This window comes from Chlorocebus sabaeus, chromosome 16, assembly GCF_047675955.1.
Source record: "Chlorocebus sabaeus isolate Y175 chromosome 16, mChlSab1.0.hap1, whole genome shotgun sequence".
NCBI classification, from domain to species: domain Eukaryota; kingdom Metazoa; phylum Chordata; class Mammalia; order Primates; family Cercopithecidae; genus Chlorocebus; species Chlorocebus sabaeus.
This window is the reverse complement of record NC_132919.1, coordinates 72,575,931-72,593,453: the sequence shown is the minus strand read 5'-3', so window position 1 is coordinate 72,593,453 and position 17,523 is coordinate 72,575,931. Positions and strand designations below refer to the sequence as shown.

The 17,523-nt window shown below is 53.8% G+C and overlaps 1 protein-coding gene across 3 annotated transcripts in view; it reads right to left on the bottom strand.

Annotated features, from left to right (window-relative positions):
• Window positions 1-17,523, bottom strand: part of PLXDC1 (plexin domain containing 1) — a 91,527-nt gene that overhangs the window by 60,569 nt on the left and 13,435 nt on the right. The gene's annotated exons all lie outside the window — the stretch shown is intronic.

Here is a 17,523-nt window from a genome sequence, read left to right as displayed (position 1 = left end):
CCTTTGCAATAACACTTAAGACAACAGCATCCCCATTAGACAATGAAGAAACGGGCTCCTGAGTAGAGGGGCTAAGAAACTTGCCCAAGACAAAAAGACAAACGTTCTAATTTAAAAATTGGCAAGGGGGAAGAAATGGACAAATGGATTGAATAGACATTCCTCCAAAGAAGAGATAAAAATAGCCCAGAAAAACATGAAAAGATGCTCAATAAGGCCAGGCGCGGTGACTCACGCCTGTAATCCCAGCACTTTAGGAGGCCGAGGTGGGCGGATCATGAGGTCAGAAGATGGAGACCATCCTGGCTAACACGGAGAAACCCTATCTCTACTAAAAATACAAAAAATTAGCCAGGCGTAATGGTGGCGGGCGCCTGTAGTCCCAGCTACTCGGGAGGCTGAAGCAGGAGAATGGCGTGAACCCAGGAGGCGGAGCTTGCAGTGAGCCGAGATTGTGCCACTGCACTCCAACCTGGGCAACAGAGCGAGACTCTGTCTCAAAAAAAAAAAAAAAGCTGGGCGTGGTGGCTCACACCTGTAATCCCAGCACTTTGGGAGGCCAAGACGGGCGGATTACGAGGTCAGGAGATCGAGACCATCCTGGCTAACATGGCGAAACCCCATCTCTACTAAAAAATACAAAAAAAAAAAAAAAAAAAAATTAGCTGGGCGAGGTGGCGGGGGCCTGTAGTCCCAGCTACTCTGGAGGCTGAAGCAGGAGAATGGCGTGAACCCGGGAGGCGGAGCTTGCAGTGAGCCAAAATCGCGCCACTGCACTCCAGCCTGGGCGACAGAGCAAGACTCTGTCTCCAAAAAAAAAAAAAAAAAAGATGCTCAATATCAGTAATCATTAGGGAAATGCAAATCAAAACCACAATGAAGTACCACACCCACTAGGACAGCAAGACAGCGCGCGCGCTCTCTCTCTCTCTCTCTCTCTATATATATATATGTTTTTTGTTTTTTTTTTTTTTTTTGAGACGGAGTTTCACTCTTGTTGCCCAGGCTGGAATGCACTGGCGCAATCTCGGCTCACTGCAACCTCTGCCTCCCGGGTTCAAGCGATTCTCCTGCCTCAGCCTCCTGAGTAGCTAGGATTACAGGCGCACACCACCATGCCCAGCTAAATTTTGAATTTTTTTTAGTAGAGATGGGGTTTCACCATGTTGGCCAGGGTGGTCTCAAACTCCTGACCTCAGATGATACGCCCACCTTGGCCTCCCAAAGTGCTGGGATTACAGGCGTCAGCCACTGTGACCAGCTGTATAATTTTTTTAAAAAGGGAAAATAGCAAGTGTTGGCGAGGATGTAGAGAAATCAGAACCCTCATACATTGTTGGTGGGAAGGTAAAATAGTTCCGTTGCTGTGGAAAACAGTCTGGCAGTTCCTCAAAAAGGTAAACAGAGAGTTACCATATGACCCAGCAATTCCACTCCTAGGTATAGATCCCAAAGAGTTGAAAACAGATAATAGCCAGGCACAGTGGCTCACACCTGTAATCCCAGCACTTTGGGAGGCCCAAGTGGGCAGATCACGAGGTCAGGAGATCGAGACAAGCCTGGCTAACATAATGAAACCCCGTCTTTACTAAAAATACAAAAAATTAGCCAGGCATGGTGGCACACGCCTGTAGTCCCAGCTACTCGGGAGACTGAGGCAGGAGAATGGCTTGAACCCAGGAGGCAGAGGTTGCAGTGAGCTGAGATTGCACCACTGTACTCCAGCCTAGGCAACAGAGTGAGACTCCAACTCAAAAAAGAAAAAAAAAAAGAAAAAAAGGAAACAGATACTCATGCCGGGCACAGTGGTGCATGCCTGTAATCCCAGCACTGTGGGAGGCCAAGGCAGGTGGCTCACTTGAGGCCAGGAGTTCAAGACCAGCCTGGTCAACATGGCAAAATCCCATCCCTACTAAAAATACAAAAATTAGCTGGGTGTGGTGGCTCACACCTGTAATCCCAGCACTTTGGGAGGCCGAGGTGGGCGAATCACGAGGTCAGGAGATCGAGACCATCCTGGCTGACATGGTGAAACACCGTCTCTACTAAAAATACAAAAAATTAGCTGGGTGTGGTGGAGAGCACCTGTAGTCCCAGCTACTTGGGAGGCTGAGGCAGGAGAATCATTTGAACCCAACAGGTGGAGGTTGCAGTGAGCCAAGATCTCGCCACTACACTCCAACCTGGGTAACAGAGCAAGACTCTGGAAAAAAAAAAAAAGGAAAGACTGAAACAAAGAAAAAGGAAGGAAGGAAGGAAGGAAGGAAGGAAGGAAGGAAGAAAGAGAGAGAGAGAGAGAGAGAGAGAGAGAGAGAGAGAAAGGAAGGAAGGAAGGAGAAAGAAGAAAGAAAGAAAGAAAGAAAGAAAGAAAGAAAGAAAGAAAGAAAGAAAGAAAGAAAGAGAGAGAGAGAGAGAGAGAGAAAGGAAGGAAGGAAGGAGAAAGAAGAAAGAAAGAAAGAAAGAAAGAAAGAAAGAAAGAGAAAGAAAGAAAGAAAGAAAGAAAGAAAGAGAGAGGAAGGAAGGAAGGAAGGAAAGAAGAAAGAAAGAAAGAAAAGAAAGAAAGAAAGAAAGAAAGAGAGAGAGAGGAAGGAAGGAAGGAAGGAAGGAAGGAGAAAGAAAGAAAGAAAGAAAGAAAGAAAGAAAGAAAGAAAGAAAGAAAGAAAGAAAGAAATTAATTCAAATACATTTACACATGTTCACAGCAGCACTATTCACAATAGCCAAAAGGTGGAAACAGCCTAAATGTCCATCAATAAACAAATGGATAAACAAATTATGGTACATTGATATGATTGAATATTATTCAGCCATAAAATGGATAAACCTTGAAAATTTTATGCTAAGTGAAAGAAACCAGACATAAAACATCACATATTATATGATTCCATTTATATGAAATAGCCAGAATGGGTAACTTCATAGAAATAAAACACAGATTGGTGGTTGCCAGGGGTTGGGGTGGAGGAGGGAACAGGGAGCAACTGCTTAATGGGTAAAGCATTTCCTTTTGGGTAATGAAAATGTTTTGGGACCAGGCACAGTGGCTCATGCCTGTAATCCCAGCACTTAGGGAGGCCTAGGTGGGAGGATCACTTGTGTCCAGGAGTTCAGGACCACCCTGGACAACATAGTGAGATCTTGTCTCTACAAAAAATTTAAAAATTAGCCTGTTGTCGTGGCGTGTGCCTATAGTCCCAGTTACTTGGAAGGCTGAGGTGGGAGGATCCCTTGAGCCCAGGAGGTCGAGGCTGCAGTGAGCCATGATCCCACCACTGCATTCCAACCTGGGCAACAGAGCAAGACCCTGTCTCTAGAACAAAAACAAAACAGAAAACGTTTTGGAACTGGATGGGGGATTGGTTGCATAACATTGCTGATGTATTAAATGCCACTGAATTGTTCACTTTAAAATGGTTTATTTTATTTATTTTATTTTATTTTTGAGACAGAGTCTCGCTCTGTCGCCCAGGCTAGAGTGCAGTGGCGTGATCCCAGCTCACTGCAACCTCTGCCTCTGGGTTCAACCAATTCTCCTGCCTCAGCCTCCCAAGCAGCTGGGATTACAAGCATGCCACCATGCCTGGCTAATTTTGTATTATTTTAGTAGAGATGGAGTTTCACCACATTGGCCAGGTTGGTCTCGAATTCCTGACCTCAAATGATCCACCCAACTCGGCCTCCCAAAGTGCTAGGATTACAGGCATGAGCGACTGTGCCCAGCCTAAAATGGTTAATTTTATATTATGTGAATTTCACCTCAACAAAAAAGAAAAAAAGAAAGTAGCCAACCAACCAACACACCACCCTGCCCAAGGAGAAAGGAAAATGGTCTGCAAGAGGAACCGGACCGGGAGAAAACCACCTGGGGCTGAGTAACCGGGTACGACGTTGTAACCCAAAGCGGAGGGGAGACCACCAGGACAGGGGCCATCATGGCCTCACATTCTGCGCTTAAATCAACTCTGTGAGATTGGTATTTACCACCCATTTGGGAAATGTGAAGCTAGCAAAGGCTTGGAGGGGCTCTAAATGTCAGGTTCATTAACTGAGGGGTTAAGTGTCCAGCCCAAGGCTATGCAGCTGGTCTGCGTCAGGACCAAGATCGAGGGCCAGGACTGCTGGGCTCCTGCACAGCACTGGAGATGACATCCGCACTCCACCTCCTGCCTCCCTGGACTCGCTTTCTTCTCACAAAATCTCTTCTCTCTTTTTCTTTTCTTTTTTTTTTCTTTTTTTTATTTTAGGCAACAGAATCTCGCTCTGTCACCTAGGCTGGAGTGCAGTGGCACGATCTTGGCTCACTGCAACCTCCACCTCCAGGTTCAAGCAATTCTCCTGCTTCAGCTTCCGAGTAACTAAGATTACAGGCGCGGACCACCACACCCAGCTAATTTTTGTATTTTTAGTAGAGACGGGGTTTCACTATGTTGGCCAGGCTGGTCTCAAACTCCTGACCTCAAGTGACACGCCCTCCTCAGCCTCCCAAAGTGCTGGGATTACAGGCCTGAGCCACCGTGCCCAGCCAGTCTTTATCTTCTCTCTCTTCAAAACTTGGCTCCTAACTTTCCCCTCCCTCCACCCACTCCCCAACTCTGCTCCCAGAATCTTCCTGGATTGGCCTCCTTACCTCATTCCCTTGAGCACCCTGGGGGGGCTGGGTTCTTGGAGGAGCACTGCTTGCCCCCTGTGGTTTGTGCGAGGAGTCTGGCTGGCTATCCCATCTCCTAAGGCCCTGCGTTCTGAAAACCTTCTTTCGGGAGCTGTCTCCTTTGGAAGGTTGTAGAAACCAGGCAGGTCTTGCACTCTCCCTGCCCGACTGTCTTGGATGACGGTCCCTGCCCTGGCACGGGGTCCCTGCCCTGGCACGGGGTCCCTCGCATCCCTGGGGCCTGCTGTGGTGATGTACAAGCCAGGCGGTTTTGCTTGAGCCAGAGAAGAGAGAGGAATTCAGGGACGCTGGGCCATGGGGAGACTGGGCGGTAAGGGGGGTGAGAGGGAGGGGCACCTCCTCAAATCTAAATGTTCTTATGCTTGATTTCCCCCAAACTCTGGCTCTAAACCTGAACCATGGAACCAAGTAAACCTTGGAGTACAATTTTGAAATCCTCAGAGGAAGAGAACCTTTGCCAAGGTCTCCCCTTTCCAGCCTCTTTGAGAATAAATTGTGGCACATCCCAGGGTCTCTGACTCAGCACGTCCCAGGATCTCTTGACTCAGCACTATGGCTTCCCCAGTTACCCTGCTCCCACCCCCGAAACGCCCAGTGTCCCCAGGGCCTCAGAATTGGTCTTGGTGGAAAATCTCTGGAAATCTTGAGTCCGGACAAGAGTCCTGTTTCCACTGCGATGTGGTGGTAGAGTGGGTGTGGGAATGCATTTTAAGGAGGAGATGGTTCTGACCAGGGTCCTCAGAGCTGCCAGCTCACCCTGGGACCGGGAGTGCAGGCTAGACGCCTCGAGGTCTCCAGGGCAAGAGGTTCTGAATTGGAGGGAGCACTGTGGTGAGATGGCCTGGCGGGGGGTCTGGCAGAGGCACTGGGCAGACAGGGCTGAACGGACGTGGCTGGGCAGAGGGGCTGGATGGAGGAGCTGAGTCAAGGGGGCTGAGCCAGAGGGGAGGCCCGCAGCCAGGAGGGTTACTGAGGAATGATGGAGGAAGGTGACGGGGCACTGGGGTTGGTGTAGGGGGAGGCAAAAGGCATGGCAGCCCACCTGCCAGCCCTCAGTCCCTTGATATGGCCCCAGAGCAGAGGGTCCCAGAGCCTGATTGCTGTTGGCCAAACCCGGCTGTGATACTGGATGAACAGAGGAAGTGTATTCCTGTTGAAACCCAAGAAAACTCTGTGAGATAGACCAAATCAAACTTGCTGAAACAGCCCCTCCCCGCCACTCTCCTCTTATCTTGCCCACCCTGTGCCGCCAGCCCATCATCTAGATGAGACTTCCTTAGGCCACAGTGACGCGGAGCTGTCAGAGGCGCAGGAGAAACAGGTGTCTCTGGACGCCTGTGGCGGACTCGCAGTCAGGGTCACCCATTCTCCAGTTTGGGGGTGGGCAGAGAGTGGGAAGGGGCGTTTGAGGTCTGGCTGTTGGGTGTACCATCAGCATCCTCAGGTGAACACCGCCCAGAATAAGGCCTAACAGGACCGGGGCAGGGTAGAGTTTGGGTCTGGAACCACCTGAGTCTCGGGCATGTGCAGACACCCCGGTGTGTGTAAGCACTGACATTCTCTCATGTGTGTGGGAATCCAACAGTTAGCAGAGTTGGGATCTTTAGAGGCTCCTGTGTCCAATGACTCACACCAGGGACAATCACACCAGACACAACTCTTCCCTTCTACAACCCTGTTTTTGGAGACTAGGATGGGGAAAACTCTACTTCCTTTGTTCATTTATAGGAGTGCTTGTCATGGACCAGGCACTGACGACAGAATCATCAAACAGTCCTGGCTCTTCTGTGCTTATATTCCAAGGGGAAGCTAGGCCACAGACACTGATACATGGATCATTTTTTTCTATTTTTTTGAGGCTGGGTCTTGCTCTGTTGCCCAGGCTGGAGTGCTGTGGCACGACCGTGGCTCACTGCAGCCTCCAACACCTGGGCTCACGTGATCCTACAGCCTCAGCATCCCAAGTAGCTAAGACTACAGGCGTTCACCACCATACCTAGCTAACTCTTTTAAAATGGATTTTTTGTGGAGATGGAGGTGTCACTGTGTTGTCCAGGCTGGTCTTAAACTCCTGGCCTCAAGCGAGCCTCCTGCCTCAGCTTCCCAAAGTGCTGGGGTTACAGGCATGAGCCACTGTGCCTGGCTGATACACAGATAATTTGATGCAGGAGGTGATAAGTAATATGGAGAAAAATAAAGTCTATCCTCTGTGCCCCAGTCACAGCCCTGCTGCTGCTGGAAAACAACCACATCGGCCGGGCGCAGTGGCTCATGTCTGTAATCCTAGCACTTTGGGAGGCCGAGGTGGGCAGATCGCCTGAGCTCAGGAGTTCAAGACCAGCCTGGGCAACACGGTGAAAGCCTGTCTGTACTAAAATACAAAAAATTAGCCGGGTTTGGCAGCATGGGCTTGTAGTCTAAGCTATTCAGGAGGCTGAGGCAGGAGAATTGCTAGAACCTGGGAGTCGGAGGTTGCAGTGAGCTGAGATCGTGCCATCACATTCTAGCCTAGGCCACAGAGCAAGACTCTGTCTGAAAGAAAAAAAGAAAAAAGGAAAGAAAGAAAGAAAGAAAGAAAGAGAGAGAGAGAGAGAGAGAGAGAAAGAAAGAAAGAAAGAAAGAAAGAAAGAAAGAAAGAAAGAAAGAAAGAAAGAAAGAAAGAAAGAGGGAGGGAGGGAGGGAGGGAGGGAGGGAGGGAGGGAGGGAGGAGAGAGAGAGAGAGAGAGAGAGAGAAAGAAAGAAAGAAAGAAAGAAAGAAAGAAAGAAAGAAAGAAAGAAAGAAAGAGAAAGAAAGAAAGAAAGGAAGGAAGGAAGGAAGGAAAGGAAGGAAGGAAGGAAGGAAGGAAGGAAGGAAACAACCACATCTAGAACCTTCTCTATACCAGGCTAAATACCCCAAATGCCTTCTACCATTCCTCCAGGAACAAGAGTGCAAGTCTCTTCACCATCCCAGCTGCCCTCCCCTGGACTCCTCTTGTGTCTGGATAAACACCTGAAAGGGGAGCATGAGCCCCTCAGTGGCAATCAGGCCCAAGAAATAGCCCGCAGGACCCCCAGAGCCCCAGCCCCGGTCCCCAGGTTTTCATCATGCAGCTGGCTTTCCCACCTCCAGTCTTGGCAGCCACTTTATGCGCCTGACTCATCCTAGCCCACAAGAAGTGGGGATCCCCAAATCTTAAACCACATCTCCCAACTCACTCTAAGCGTAAGTGCCAGGATTTATATTTATCCCAGTAGTTTCATCTGTTCCGAGGCGGATGTCATTCCAGCCTGCCCATGAGGCCTTCGGGTTCCTGACCTGATGTCTGCACTCTCCAGGTAAGTTACCCCTTAAAGCCTGATCCTCCTGTCTTTCGGCAGAGCCAGGGACAAGCCCTATGGCTGTCAGAGGGACCTCCTTCCAGGTGACCTTGCTCCTGTGTGGACCCTTGATGTGCAGCTGCAGAGGGGATCACGAAACCCCCGAGATGGTGGAAGCCTCATGTTCTGACAGTCAAGCAGGTCACCAATTATAAAATTGGTTTGAAATCTTATAGATCAGAAGTTCTTGGCCAGGCGCAGAGGCTCACACCTGTAATCCCAGTAATTTGGGAGGCTGAGGAGGGTGGATCACCTGAGGTCAGGAGTTTGAGACCAGCCTGGCCAACATGGTGAAATGCCATCTCTACTAAAAATACAAAAATTAGCCAGGCGTGATGGCGTGCCTGTAATCCCAGCTACTTGGGAGGCTGAGGCAGGAGAAAGACTTGAACCTTGGAGCTGGAGGCTTCAGTGAGCCGAGATTACACCACTGCACTCGAGCCTGGGCAACTGAGCAACACTCCGTCTCAAAAAAAAAAAGTTCCCACACCTACATGACCATCAAAATCACATTTTTAAATCTCTGCAACTTTGCCAGGAACACATAGGGAACTTAAAACAATAACAACAACAACAACAAATTCCCAAAATCCATTGCTCCAGTGTTTCTGAACCATCTGGGTGGAGCCTGAGAATTTGCGGTGTTGTTTTTTAAGCTCTGGTGTTATTGAATCCATACTGGCTCTTAATGAACCCCACTGTCCTTTCTGAACGCCCACAGACAATTGCTTCCAGAAATCTGAGTCTCCATGGCTCTTTTCTGAAAGGTCCTCTTCGTGCAGACTGGGACATAACCCTTCTGACCTGTGTGTCTGGTCCTGAGCAGGTTATCAGTTATTCAACCAATGGCCCAATAAAGCTGTAGGGTTAGGGATGAGCTGCCAGGTGTCTCCTTAATCAGGGGCCTCTCCTACTCTGGCCTTCCACTCCACCGTCTCACCACGGTAGTCCCACTCCCTGTTCTGCAGGATCAAGGAGACGGGGCAGATTGGGAAGGGAGTGATGCCATGTCCCCTGAAGTTCTGCCTCAAACTAGAAGCCCAAACTAGGGTGAGGTGAGGAGGCACCTACCACAGGTACAACATCTAAGATGGCACCAAAACTCAGGAATCAAGATAGAGAATACTTCAATGCAATATTTTTAAAAATCAAAATGAATACAAAAAATTAATATTTCGATGAACACAATATCAAAAGTTTATTATGTTTTTTATAGAGGCAAGGTCTCACTATGTTGCCCAGGCTGGTCTCCAACTCCTAGCCTCAAGGTTTCCTCCCACTTCGAGCCTCCCAAAGTGCTGGGATTACAGGCATGAGCCACCATGCCTGGCCCAAAATTTTAAAGAAATACAGGTTTAGTCATGGTTCCAAACCATTTCAGAGCCTGAAATACAAGGAAAAAACAGTAACAGGAACAATGCAGAGAGCAGAGGTGGGGATAATGTCTCAAAATTGTTCTAATATCCTCAAAGAGAGAAGATATTATATCCACAAAACAAGAACAGGATGCTTTTTTGTTAAAGAAAAATAAATCTGAAAATAAAAAAGAGCACTTAGAAATTAACAATATAGTGGCTCCAGTGGCGCAATCGGTTAGCGCGCGGTACTTATAAGAAATTAACAATATGATAGTAGAGAAAAAAATCAGTGACATTATGAAAATAACATTGAGAAAATCCTCCAGAAAGAAGAACACCAAGCAAACTAACAAATAAACAACAAAAAATGCAAAAGAGATGCACAACAGAAAAGAGAAGAAAAAATTTAAGGATCAATTCCAGAAATGGACATCTAACCATGAGGAATTGTAGAAAGGAGAAATCTGAAAGAAATAAAGCAAAAACACTTCCCAGAACTGACAAATGTTAAGTCTCTTGATTGAAACAGTCCCCCAACATCCAGCATGGCAAACAAAAACAGCCAGAGAAGGGTATGTCACTGCAATTGCAGAATGCTGGGGTTCCAGGGAGCACCCTGAGAGCTTCCAGAAGTCAGGGGAAAACATACAAAGGTCAAAAATAAGAATCACACCAAGCCTCTGAACAGTGACATCAGAAGCCAGAAGACAATGGAGAGATGCCTTTAAACTTCTGAAAGAAAATTATTCTCAAGGCCCGGCATGGTGGCTTACACTTGTAATCCCAGCACTTTGGGAGGCCGAGGCTAGCAGATCACTTGAGGTCAGGAGTCCGAGACCAGTCTGGCCAACATGGTGAAACCCCATCTCTACTAAAAATACAAAAAATTAGCTGGGCGTGGTGGCACACATCTGTAATCCCAGTTACTCAGGAGGCTGAGGTAGGAGAATCGCTTGAACCCAGGAGGAGAAGGAAGTTAAAATGAGCCAAGATCTCGCCACTGCACTCCAGCCTCGACGACAGAGTGAGACTCTGTCTCAAAAAAAAGAAAAAGTAAATTATTTTCAATCCAGAATTCTATATTCAGCCAAACCACCAATCAAATGAAAGGACAGAATAAAGGCATTTTCAGACATGTACGTTCTCAAGGGAATTTTTCCCTCTGTGCAACCTTTCCCAGGAAGCTAAACAAACAAAAGGATGAAGCAGGAAAGAGAAGACACAGGGTCAAGGGAACAGGGGATCCAACACAGGAGGGAGACAAAGGGGTTCCCAGGATGAAGGGAAAGGGAGGCCCCAGGATGGCACCCGTGGTACCAGCAGGCGAGTGGCCAGATGGGATTGGAGTGCAGGACAGGAGAGAAGCTTCTCGGGGGCATAAAGGAACTGACAGGCTTGACCACACTGAAATTATCTTTTTTCTTTCTTTTGTTTTTTTTCAGAGATAGAGTCTTCTTTTGCCCAGGCTGGTGAGGTCACAGCTCAACACAGCCTTGACTGCCCAGCCTCAAGCAATCCTCCAGCCTCAGCCTCCCAAGTAGCTGGGACTACAGGGGCAAGCCACCACACCCAGATAATTTTTGTTTTAATTTTTTAGAGATGTGGGTCTCACTATGTTGCTTAGGCTATTCTGGAACTCCTGAGCTCAAGCGATCCACCTGTCTTAGCCTCCCAAAGTGCTGGGATTACAGGTGTGGCCCACCATGCCCAGCCTACAATGAAAATTACATTTGAGGCCAGGGGATGTGTAGGAAAATGTAGCTATGGTAGGCACAGAAAACTAAGTAAGCAAGGGCAGGAGAGGGGGCCAGGATCCAGGAAGAGCCAAAATCATACAAGAAAAGAAATAATGATATGACCCTGCCTGGATTAGAAGTGAACACTATGTACATGATTGTAACAATCCACAACCGAGTACACGGATTGAACAGGAAGATTGGGCGGCAGGGTGAAAGGTTGCTCAGCGGGAGTATACAAAAGCCAAATCTCCCTGAGACGCAGCAGGCCATGAATAGGTACAGCCTAAAACCGGTGCACAGACAGGTAGCAGTACAGTATAAGCAAAACCCTTGGAAATACGGAAGTAAACTCCAGAAGAAACAGCCCAGGCAGGCAGAGCCTTCTGAGAAAGGGGAGGGGGCAGACCCCAGAGGAGAGGAGGGGCAGGACTGCTGTTTTGTTTTATGATTTTAGTACTATTTAACCTTTTTTTTTCTATCTACACATACTTATTTAAGAAAATAGTTATTCAAATATAAAATAAAGAAATCTATATTGAGAAGCAGGTCCTCTTGTTGTTTCTTGAGTCCTAAGAATCCACCCTCATCACTCCCAGCCGCAGGCACCTACACACACCGCCGCAGGCACACTCACACACCGCCGCAGGCACCTACACACACCGCCGCAGGCACACTCACACACCGCCGCAGGCACCTACACACACCACCACAGGCACACTCACACACAGCCGCAGGCACACTCACACACAGCCGCAGGCACCTACACACACCACCACAGGCACACTCACACACAGCCGCAGGCACACTCACACACACCGCCGCAGGCACCTACACACACCACCACAGGCACACTCACACACCGCCGCAGGCACACTCACACACAGCCGCAGGCACACTCACACACAGCCGCAGGCACCTACACACACCGCCGCAGGCACACTCACACACCGCCGCAGGTACCTACACACACCGCCGCAGGTACCTACACACACCGCCACAGGCACACTCACACACCGCCGCAGGTACCTACACACACCGCCGCAGGCACACTCACACACCGCCGCAGGCACACTCACACACCGCCGCAGGCACACTCACACACACCGCCGCAGGCACACTCACACACCGCCGCAGGTACCTACACACACCGCCGCAGGCACACTCACACACCGCCGCAGGCACACTCACACACTGCCGCAGGCACACTCACACACACCGCCGCAGGCACACTCACACACCGCCGCAGGCACACTCACACACAGCCGCAGGCACCTACACACACCGCCGCAGGCACACTCACACACCGCCGCAGGTACCTACACACACCGCCGCAGGTACCTACACACACCGCCACAGGCACACTCACACACCGCCGCAGGTACCTACACACACCGCCGCAGGCACACTCACACACCGCCGCAGGCACACTCACACACCGACGCAGGCACACTCACACACCGCCGCAGGCACACTCACACACAGCCGCAGGTACCTACACACACCGCCGCAGGTACCTACACACACCGCCACAGGCACACTCACACACCGCCGCAGGTACCTACACACACCGCCGCAGGCACACTCACACACCGCCGCAGGCACACTCACACACCGCCGCAGGTACCTACACACACCGCCGCAGGCACACTCACACACCGCCGCAGGCACACTCACACACCGCCGCAGGTACCTACACACACCGCCGCAGGCACACTCACACACCGCCGCAGGTACCTACACACACCGCTGCAGGCACACTCACACACCGCCGCAGGCACACTCACACACCGCCGCAGGCACCTACACACACCGCCGCAGGTACCTACACACACCGCCGCAGGCACACTCACACACCGCCGCAGGCACACTCACACACCGCCGCAGGTACCTACACACACCGCCACAGGCACACTCACACACCGCCGCAGGTACCTACACACACCGCCACAGGCACACTCACACACCGCCGCAGGTACCTACACACACCGCCGCAGGCACACTCACACACCGCCGCAGGTACCTACACACACCGCCGCAGGCACACTCACACACCGCCGCAGGCACACTCACACACCGCCGCAGGTACCTACACACACCACCACAGGCACACTCACACACCGCCGCAGGCACACTCACACACCGCCGCAGGTACCTACACACACCGCCACAGGCACACTCACACACCGCCGCAGGTACCTACACACACCGCCGCAGGCACACTCACACACCGCCGCAGGCACACTCACACACTGCCGCAGGCACAGTCACACACACCGCCGCAGGCACACTCACACACCGCCGCAGGCACACTCACACACAGCCGCAGGCACCTACACACACCGCCGCAGGCACACTCACACACCGCCGCAGGTACCTACACACACCGCCGCAGGTACCTACACACACCGCCACAGGCACACTCACACACCGCCGCAGGTACCTACACACACCGCCGCAGGCACACTCACACACCGCCGCAGGCACACTCACACACCGCCGCAGGCACACTCACACACAGCCGCAGGCACCTACACACACCGCCACAGGCACACTCACACACCGCCGCAGGCACACTCACACACCGCCGCAGGTACCTACACACACCGCCGCAGGCACACTCACACACCGCCGCAGGCACACTCACACACCGCCGCAGGTACCTACACACACCGCCGCAGGTACCTACACACACCGCCACAGGCACACTCACACACCGCCGCAGGTACCTACACACACCGCCGCAGGCACACTCACACACCGCCGCAGGCACACTCACACACCGCCGCAGGTACCTACACACACCGCCGCAGGCACACTCACACACCGCCGCAGGCACACTCACACACCGCCGCAGGTACCTACACACACCGCCGCAGGCACACTCACACACCGCCGCAGGTACCTACACACACCGCCGCAGGCACACTCACACACCGCCGCAGGCACACTCACACACCGCCGCAGGCACCTACACACACCGCCGCAGGTACCTACACACACCGCCGCAGGCACACTCACACACCGCCGCAGGCACACTCACACACCGCCGCAGGCACACTCACACACCGCCGCAGGCACCTACACACACCGCCGCAGGTACCTACACACACCGCCGCAGGCACACTCACACACCGCCGCAGGCACACTCACACACCGCCGCAGGCACACTCACACACCGCCGCAGGTACCTACACACACCGCCGCAGGCACACTCACACACCGCCGCAGGTACCTACACACACCGCCGCAGGCACACTCACACACCGCCGCAGGTACCTACACACACCGCCGCAGGCACCTACACACACCGCCGCAGGTACCTACACACACCGCCACAGGCACACTCACACACCGCCGCAGGTACCTACACACACCGCCACAGGCACACTCACACACCGCCGCAGGCACACTCACACACCGCCGCAGGCACCTACACACACCGCCGCAGGCACACTCACACACCGCCGCAGGTACCTACACACACCGCCGCAGGCACACTCACACACCGCCGCAGGTACCTACACACACCGCCGCAGGCACACTCACACACCGCCGCAGGTACCTACACACACCGCCACAGGCACACTCACACACCGCCGCAGGTACCTACACACACCGCCGCAGGCACACTCACACACCGCCGCAGGCACACTCACACACCGCCGCAGGCACACTCACACACCGCCGCAGGTACCTACACACACCGCCACAGGCACACTCACACACCGCCGCAGGCACACTCACACACCGCCGCAGGTACCTACACACACCGCCACAGGCACACTCACACACCGCCGCAGGCACACTCACACACCGCCGCAGGCACCTACACACACCGCCGCAGGTACCTACACACACCGCCGCAGGCACACTCACACACCGCCGCAGGCACACTCACACACCGCCGCAGGCACAGTCACACACACCGCCGCAGGCACACTCACACACCGCCGCAGGCACACTCACACACAGCCGCAGGCACCTACACACACCGCCGCAGGCACACTCACACACCGCCGCAGGTACCTACACACACCGCCACAGGTACCTACACACACCGCCGCAGGCACACTCACACACCGCCGCAGGCACACTCACACACCGCCGCAGGTACCTACACACACCGCCGCAGGCACACTCACACACCGCCGCAGGCACACTCACACACCGCCGCAGGCACCTACACACACCGCCGCAGGCACACTCACACACCGCCGCAGGCACACTCACACACCGCCGCAGGTACCTACACACACCGCCGCAGGTACACTCACACACCGCCGCAGGTACCTACACACACCGCCGCAGGCACACTCACACACCGCCGCAGGCACACTCACACACCGCCGCAGGCACCTACACACACCGCCGCAGGCACACTCACACACCGCCGCAGGCACACTCACACACCGCCGCAGGCACACTCACACACCGCCACAGGTACCTACACACACCGCCGCAGGCACACTCACACACCGCCGCAGGCACACTCACACACCGCCGCAGGCACCTACACACACCGCCGCAGGCACACTCACACACCGCCGCAGGCACACTCACACACCGCCACAGGCACACTCACACACCGCCGCAGGCACGCTCACACACAGCCGCAGGCACACTCACACACCGCCGCAGGCACACTCACACACACCGCCGCAGGCACCTACACACACCGCCGCAGGCACCTACACACACCGCCGCAGGCACACTCACACACCGCCGCAGGTACCTACACACACCGCCACAGGTACCTACACACACCGCCGCAGGCACACTCACACACCGCCGCAGGCACACTCACACACCGCCGCAGGCACACTCACACACCGCCGCAGGCACCTACACACACCGCCGCAGGCACACTCACACACCGCCGCAGGCACACTCACACACCGCCGCAGGCACACTCACACACCGCCGCAGGTACCTACACACACCGCCACAGGTACCTACACACACCGCCGCAGGCACACTCACACACCGCCGCAGGCACACTCACACACCGCCGCAGGTACCTACACACACCGCCGCAGGCACACTCACACACCGCCGCAGGCACACTCACACACCGCCGCAGGCACCTACACACACCGCCGCAGGCACACTCACACACCGCCGCAGGCACACTCACACACCGCCGCAGGTACCTACACACACCGCCGCAGGTACACTCACACACCGCCGCAGGTACCTACACACACCGCCGCAGGCACACTCACACACCGCCGCAGGCACACTCACACACCGCCGCAGGCACCTACACACACCGCCGCAGGCACACTCACACACCGCCGCAGGCACACTCACACACCGCCGCAGGCACACTCACACACCGCCACAGGTACCTACACACACCGCCGCAGGCACACTCACACACCGCCGCAGGCACACTCACACACCGCCGCAGGCACCTACACACACCGCCGCAGGCACACTCACACACCGCCGCAGGCACACTCACACACCGCCACAGGCACACTCACACACCGCCGCAGGCACGCTCACACACAGCCGCAGGCACACTCACACACCGCCGCAGGCACACTCACACACACCGCCGCAGGCACCTACACACACCGCCGCAGGCACCTACACACACCGCCGCAGGCACACTCACACACCGCCGCAGGTACCTACACACACCGCCACAGGTACCTACACACACCGCCGCAGGCACACTCACACACCGCCGCAGGCACACTCACACACCGCCGCAGGCACACTCACACACCGCCGCAGGCACCTACACACACCGCCGCAGGCACACTCACACACCGCCGCAGGCACACTCACACACCGCCGCAGGTACCTACACACACCGCCGCAGGCACACTCACACACCGCCGCAGGTACCTACACACACCGCCGCAGGTACCTACACACACCGCCACAGGCACACTCACACACCGCCGCAGGCACACTCACACACCGCCGCAGGCACCTACACACACCGCCGCAGGCACACTCACACACCGCCGCAGGCACACTCACACACCGCCGCAGGCACACTCACACACCGCCGCAGGCACCTACACACACCGCCGCAGGCACACTCACACACCGCCACAGGCACACTCACACACCGCCGCAGGCACGCTCACACACAGCCGCAGGCACGCTCACACACCGCCGCAGGCACACTCACACACACCGCCGCAGGCACCTACACACACCGCCGCAGGCACACTCACACTCGCACTCACACATGCTCATCACAAACACCCACAAACAGCCCACAGTGACAGACAGGTACACACATAATACACCAAATCATGTGACACAGGTGCGAACCCAGTGTCCATGACACACACACCCATTCCCAGAAACGCACGATTATATTAACGGATTCACCCGCAGACACACCGAGGCTTCCGAGAGCCTCCCAGAAACCTGA